This window comes from Triticum urartu, chromosome 1, assembly GCF_003073215.2.
Source record: "Triticum urartu cultivar G1812 chromosome 1, Tu2.1, whole genome shotgun sequence".
Lineage (NCBI taxonomy): Eukaryota > Viridiplantae > Streptophyta > Magnoliopsida > Poales > Poaceae > Triticum > Triticum urartu.
Genome location: NC_053022.1, coordinates 552,308,007 through 552,315,778, shown reverse-complemented (window position 1 = coordinate 552,315,778; position 7,772 = coordinate 552,308,007). Strand labels below are relative to the sequence as shown.

Below are 7,772 nucleotides of genomic sequence, written 5' to 3'. Positions count from 1 at the left end.
CTAGATGCTCTTAAACCAGAAGCTATAGCCCTTCTAATAAGCCTCCATACAAAGGTTTTAACTCTGGGAGCAATGGATTTGTTTTTCCAAACCTGATTGAGAAGTGCTATTTCCTGATCCGTGATGTGTGATCCTCGTCTTGTAGAAGCACCTTGAGTCTCCTGCATAAAAGTCTTGTATGCACTCTTTGTAGTACAATCTGCACTAGGAGTATGAGTCCAACATATAGTATCTTGCAGATTAGCATTATGGACAGGAATGGTCATGATTTCATTTTTTAAGTAATCATCAAAGAAAGTGCTAATCCTATCTGCATCCCAAAGTTTGGTATTGGGTTGCCAAAGATCACTAATAACGCTAGGACAAGGCCTATCCAGATTCAGTTTTAAGTGATCATGAATGTTCTTCCAATCCTTGTACCAAGGACTTGTCCAGATACAAGTGTTGCCATTCGCGATTTGCAATCGACAAGAATCAAGCATTAACGGAAGAATTCTAATAACGGAGGCCCAAAAGGCAGATTTACGAGAAGAAATATGGAGTTTCCAAATGGAGGTGTTATGAAAGTATTTAACTTTGAGAATTTTGGCAACAAGAGATGAAGGATTCTTAATGATTCTCCAAGCAGCCATGGCCACAAGAGATTTGTTAACAAGAGAAAAATCTCGGATGCCCAACCCACCTTCATGCATAGGTTTGCATATCTCTTCCCAAGCTCTAAAACATATAGGCTTGGAGTCATTGTCATTTTGAATCCCAGTCCACCAGAATTTCGTAATGATAGAAGTAAGTTTAGCAATAGTACCTTTGCTCAAAAGATTAATTGACATATACTCCCTCCGTAAAGAAATATAAGAGCGTTTGGATCACTACATGCAGAGAGGCAAAGACAGACTTAATAGGAGTGAGCCTACGCCTACCAGCATGGAAGAGTCTGTTGGCCTTGCAGCTATTAAGTATAGCTTTAAACTTTTCAATAATAAAATCATAAGCAACAGCTCTATTCTTGCTTGGGAGAATAAGAGGGTGCCCAAGATGCAAAGTATTAAGGTTCATATCCGGAGCAGGAAAAATATTTTTAACCGAACTCTTGAACTGATTATCAGTGTTTTTATTTTTATCTCTCCCTAATAATAAACCAGCGATTGCCGCTGGTCGTCCGTCATCGGCCTTTTTGCAAAAACGTCCCCTCGTTTATGAGAAATTAACCCGCAGTCCTCGTCATAAGTCAAGCGGAACCGGTACGAAGGAGAGAAAAGGAAAAAAAATAGCCCAGCCGCCGCACCACCCTGCCTCCTCGATCCCATCTCCACCTCCAGCCCGCCGCCACCTCCTGCCCCGCTCCGCTTCGCCGTGCGCCGCCCGCCGCCGCCACCTCCTGCTCCGCCCCGCCCCGCGACCCCTGCGGCCGCCACTTCCCGCCCCGCCCTGCCGCGCGCGGCCCCTCTTCTCCATCTCTCCCTCGCCATCTCCCTCCTCCCTCCCTGTTCCACCCCCACCTCTACTCCCAGCAGGCTCAACCATGGTGGTCAACACGGGGACGTGAGCATGCACGGGTGGCGTCGGTGGACGAGGTGAGTAATGATGCTTCTCCCTATTGGCTATAGAGAGAGATGTAGGGTCAGATTTGATTTGTTTGTGTTCTGGTAATTGGTCAAAGTGACAATGATATGCCACTACTGATGCCAGAGGTTGTGACATTTATTTTATGATAGATCAAAATCGGTTGATGATGGAGCGCAAGTAGCACAAGTTAATCATGTGCACTTCCCATTATTGAATATCAGGTACAATGTTTTTGATTTCTTACTTGAGTTGTTACTCATTACTTTTTTAATCAGGGTATTGTAGTCAATGCATCGCTACTTCCATGTATACAGTGGAAGTAATTGTGTACACATTTGCATTCTTCCAAATTGCACTTTACATGGGGTAAATGATCGTGTTGGTCTCTACGCTGCAGATATGCCAAACTAAAGGAGGCGGCTAGAGGAAGCATTGGAGGCCAAGTTCAGCAGCAACGGTCAGCTGTCGTCGGTGGCCGGCCGGCGACATTTGCGAAGGAATGAGGGTGGCCGGAGACCGACAACAGGGGGCTGTCGAACTAGCCAAGCTACCATCACTCCATCATCCCCGGAGATCGTTCGGTGATGTCCAATGCATCATGTCATGGACTGGAGCGCGGACTGCCCTGCGCAAGTAGGTTATGTGCTTGAGACGATTGAATGTCCGATAATATGATAAACCTGCAGCGAACAGCAGCTCCAAACTCCATTGCTTGATCTCAAGATAGCTCTATTAAATCTCTTGATGGTATAACAGGACATTGGCAGGAATTCCTGATGACAGAGGAAATTATGGCAGACATTCTTTATGGTATATTAAATCTTGGTTTGATGGGTACTTTTCTGAAGAAACTATTGAGTCCCAGGTATTGTGATTCTCGCAAATATTTTCCAATGCTTGCATATGCCAGTGCCTGATTCCGAGTCCAATCACTGTGTATGTGAAAGTAATGTTTGTATCCATTCAGGTGGATCAACTTATTTTTCACGTCAGGTTTTAGGTGTTTCCCAGCTAGGCAGCGATTTCTTCTTCAGAAGACCACACCGCGGGCATTATCTTAAGTGGACCATTGACCTGCAATTTTTGCCTTTCGCATGTACAGGCTTATTATGTGTGGATTTTGAAAGCTATTTCTACATATTCTATCTCCTTTGAGACTAAACTGTGTAGTTGCTCTGCATCAGTTCACCTGCTCAATAATTGTGCTAGAGGAGTTAGTCATAGTATGTCTAGAAATCCCTTGGAGCACCACTCTAGGTAACATTGTTATGTTGTCTTTGCTAGAAAACTGTATATGTAGTCTAGAATTGGGTGTACATGTTGGTTCAGCCCATGGACGTTTTCTTTGAGATTCACTTATGGACCTTGCAGTAATGTACTCCCTCGGTAAACAAATATAAGACATTTTAGGTCACTAAAGTAGTTACCTGAAATATCTTATATTAGTTTATAGAGGGAGTATTAATTTTTGTCTTGATGCATTTTAAATTAAACTAAAAAGTGTCTATCTAAATTTTGAGCTGAATCTGAACCATGGTTTGCATTCAGCTATATTTCTAAAACATTGCACAAAGTCCTATATTTAGGATGCCAAGTTTCTTCTCTCCTGTAGGAAATTTTGGCCCTATATATTCTAAATTTTTGTCATATTCAGTTTTAATGGTCGGAAAGAAACAATGTTATTTTTTATTATCAAATGGAGTCAAGTTGCTAATCTGTAATTTACAAAGACGTAAGGAAGTGTTATTTTTGTGTGTCGTTGCTTATGCCTTTTATATTTAGAGGATATTATGGGCTTATGTCTAGTAATGGTAATAGAGTTGTTCCCACTATAGATTTCCATTGTGTATTAGAAAAGGTATGCACCTGGAATTATAGTCCTTGCCCAGCTGTAAGATTTTTATATGTAGTTTATTTTTTTCACTAGAGATATTTAGTTTGTTTATGACAACTAGAGAAGGATGATGAGGCAGACGAACAACTGAAATATTGATTAATTGTAATGATGAATGCATTTACATTTATGAGTTTTTCCACCACTTTTCGACTATCTCTAATAATGATGGTTAGTCTATTTTCACTTCTTGATTTTACCTACTAAATTGATTTTTGGTCTACAACTCGGTACATATAGCTTTCCCCAATACCAAAAGTCAACAGTCATACTTAAATAACCATTCACAACCCTTTCTTTAATCCTTATGCTTTTTTCTTTCTATTCTACTTGGAACAGAGGAAAATGCCCTTATGGAGCTTTTGAGCTTTTTGTACAGGGGAAAGTTAACAAACAACCGAGCCTGCTATTCTGGTTGACATCTTAATGGATGCCGATAAATTTGAGGTTCTCTCTTGCATGAGGCATTGTAGCCAGTTGCTCTCAAGCTTTCATATGACCACAGAATCTGCGCTGCTCTACCTAGACTATCCATGATTCACTTCGATGGCAGTTGAAGTTCACCATTTGATAGTTGCAGCTAAGGATTTCCTTGCCAACAAATACAGTGATATGCATAAGTGTGTGATCCCCATTGGATGGAGCCACCTTTTCTTTCCTTTTCATACAGAAGTGTACACATTGTTGAAACAAAATCATGTATGAAGTGTACTCAAGGCTTGGTTTGTATTATTTCAGGTTCCGAAATGAAGTGATGAACATGCCACTTGCTGGGATTGAAGCCATATTTTCAAGCACTGACCTACATGTGAAAAAATGAAGATGTCTTGTACCGTCTGTTGCTCAACTGGGCCCGTGTGCAATACCAGAATTAGAAGAAAGACGTAAGATCTTGAGTTCTCATTTGGTTCCGCTGGTGCGCTTCAGTCATATGACTTGTGAGGCACTTCAGGAGATTTTCACATGCACTGACGATGACATAGACCATGAGCAAAGCTTATCACTAGGGTACTTATGTGCAAAGCTTATCCAGCACACTAACCAGGCCAGGTGCTCTTGCAGCATGTGCAACCTCTTGTTTGCTATATGCAGAGCTAGCTTACAAGTACAGGCATCTGAAAGTGGTTCTGTTTGAGACCGCAACGAGATGGAGGCGGTGGTCTTGACACCCATGCTGGAGACCATCTGGTGGTACGATTGCTATCAAATGCAGCTTGGTTTGTGTGTGCATCTCCTAGCTTTTGTGTCCGCGTGTAGTGTTATTGGTTAATTATGTTGTGTCCTTACTGATCTCAAGTCTCAATAGTATGTGAATGGGTGTAATCAGAACAAACATGTTTATCTTATTTGTGGTAGGAAATGGTGTATATTTCTTTCGTCTTAGGAGCCAGGCTGATGGGTCTGCTTGAAATTCCTCGGGTGGAGAAAACACAACCTGAAGAGCTTTGCTTTTGATCAAATGGCTATGACTGGAGCATCAGAACAAGTAGCTGTTTAGAAAGGTGTCAATGGATTTACCGAGGAAACAGTCACGTTGTAGGTAAGTAATAAAGTTTACTGAGGAAACAGTCATGATGTAAATAAATCGATGTCCTACACATAAAAAAATACAGTGTCCCGAGGGATTTCTTGGGTTTAATACCAGTAAGATTTTACACAAGAAATCACAGGCTCTATAAATGATTTCACTTGCTGCAGTCAAACAAGTGGATGGATGGTATCCACAAATATTCTAGCCACTGTAAATAAATCCGACACTATTTTAGCCCATCATCGAGCAAGATATTTTTGAACCCTGGTTTAATGCAGCCGCTACTAATCTATCTTCCAGGCAGCACACCAAAGAACCATATTCTCAATTTGCACAGTAGTGTGCTTTAACATATTAGATTGTCACGTGTGAGGTTTTGTTTCTCCCGTTGCAACGCACGGGCAATTTTCCTAGTTAAATAAAATAGCAGATTTATTCCAGTTGGGAGTCTGACCAGAGATAGCACAGAACTGATTAATTATGCGAGCAATTGTATTAGCATCACCATTATCATGCACAAAACTGATCTCCAGCGACTTGCAATCATTACAACCAACGAACTACGCTTTCAAGGCAAGCTTGGCGATGAGCTCGTTCAGAACAGAGGGGTCAGTTGCAGACATGCGCCGCCAGTCGCTGGTCGCCATGACTCTTCCCAAGATTGCAGCAGATTGTACTTTGAGGAACTCCAGGCAGGCCTCCTTAAGTCCGCGGCAATGGTGCTGTGCTACCAGACCAAGGATGGCCGTCACCGAGCTGAAATCTATGTGCTCCGACAGCCTCTCTTCACACATTGACTTGAGCCGCTGGAGATTAAACCTATCCGCCGCAATAAGCAAGTGTCGCAGCCAAGTAACCTCATCGGTTCCACCTTCTTCTGCTTCTGCTTCTCCTCCCACCTTCATCATCTTGGGCATCAAGTCGGTCTAGATGAAACCAAGTAAAGCGTTGAACACGTTGGGTTCCATGTCTTGTATCTGTATGGCACCTGCCGTGGTCCCCTCCTTCATGGGGCCGAAGAGCTCCGCCATGAAGACGGTGGAACGGGCCGTGAGAATGTTTCGGTGAGCAGCAAAACTCTCTTGGCCGACCTCGAACATCACATCGGCGCCAACCTTGGTCGCAAAGAGATGGTTCAGATGCTCGCATAAGTTAGATGGCGGCACCTCAGTGAAGGCAGTAGCAGCGGCTTCAGCGATGATAAAGTCGCACCGGATGGCGAAACAATCATCCTTGAGATGCTCCGACTTGTCAAGGTCCTCTTTTGTCATGAATCGACTTCGACCCCAGCCATCGTTGTTTTCACAGAAGTCACGTGCTTTGCTTGCACGGATGCGTGTAGGTGCACTAGATGCTCCCTGGGGCTGGGGGCAGTGCAAAACAACACCTACAGCTCATTCTAGTGGCACTACACCCCTGTCTGCTCCAGGCATATCCATTTATGCATTACTGGGTTCATAAATAACCATTCAAATTAACTTCGTGCTTTTGACATAACGGCGCGAAAAGGTGGCTGCCAGGTGTGGCAATTCCATTTTACTTGGACGTCAACCGGTGAAGAGGAGCAATAAATTTACTGCGATTGCACAGATAAAAAACTTCCGAAGCACTGACTAGCTGAATCCCAAATCAAATTAAACGTACCTCACAACTAGCACAAGGTAGCAATTTGAGCCCAAAAAAAGAGACCACCATGCCAATTCATCGCAAAAAAAGAAAGAAAACAAGGGAAACTACCATGACAAAGATGCAGATAAGCAGTGATGCATTTTAAGATCTTTCATAGGCACAGCAAAAACCACCTTACTAATTGTAAACTACCATAGCAGTGGTAGCCACCACAATAAGTTCAGGCAGGCACTGATTAATAGCACTTAACAGAGTAACAAAGTTCAGAAAAATACATGTACTACTAATGCATTTCATGGCTTGTAGGGAAACCACTGAACACTATACCAACCACCATACATACGACCGTCAGATAGATAACCTAGAGCTGGTTGCAGAATAACCCCGGAACAACACCAACATATAAATAACCTGCAGAGAGCAGCTGCATATAAATAATGCTATGACACATTCTCATCAGTCCTGAGGGAAGAGCCATGCAGCCGGACGCTTCTCATCACAACGCTTCCAGAAAATAAATGGATGAGCGGAATACACATCGTTGGATCTCATCTCAAAGAAGCAGAAAGAGGTGTTCTCCCCGTCGTATCGGTAATCCATACGATTCTCCTCCTCATCATCCAGGAAGAAGATACAATCACCCGACAATCCGCACAGAGACACAGACATGGCCCTGGAGCACCTTCGCCCTAGAAACAACACTTGGTCAGCCCCCACAGTTGACACCTTGACCCACCGTGAATGCTCAAAGTCAGCCTTGAAAACCTCAAACCGTCCAGCAACAACTTCACCGCACACTCCAGTGTTGGTATTGATCTAGAGGCCCACTGGGCCAAAACGAAAATAAAAGACCAGAAATAAAGTTACGTTAAAGAGAGAAACAGGGAGACCACGAACCAACGTTCGTACCCCTCGATCTCAACTTACGTGCCCTGATCGGGGGCACCCTAACCAACTATGGTTTTGGTCCCCCGTCGTGCAGCGCTCCCCCAGATCGGTTAGGGTTTAGGGATGTAGGGAGCAGGAGTAAACCGTACGAGAACTAGTCTAGCGTAGGTGCCGGCTGCTCCCCCATCTTTTTATGTGCGCTGGCGACAGGGGACCAAAACCATAGTTGGTTAGGGTGCCCCCGATCAGGGCACGTAAGTTGAG

General features: G+C 43.6%; 1 long non-coding RNA gene across 2 annotated transcripts; it reads left to right on the top strand.

Annotated features, from left to right (window-relative positions):
- The first annotated feature begins 1,257 nt into the window (after positions 1-1,257).
- Positions 1,258-5,099, top strand: LOC125529158. 2 transcript variants are annotated; one of them, XR_007292572.1, is made up of 6 exons: positions 1,258-1,574; positions 1,716-1,787; positions 1,964-2,199; positions 2,323-2,431; positions 3,840-4,080; positions 4,199-5,099. It is a non-coding gene; the product is annotated as an uncharacterized LOC125529158 (long non-coding RNA). The 2 variants fall into 2 exon arrangements; XR_007292571.1 differs by having other exon boundaries at positions 3,800-4,080.
- Positions 5,100-7,772: the final 2,673 nt, after the last annotated feature.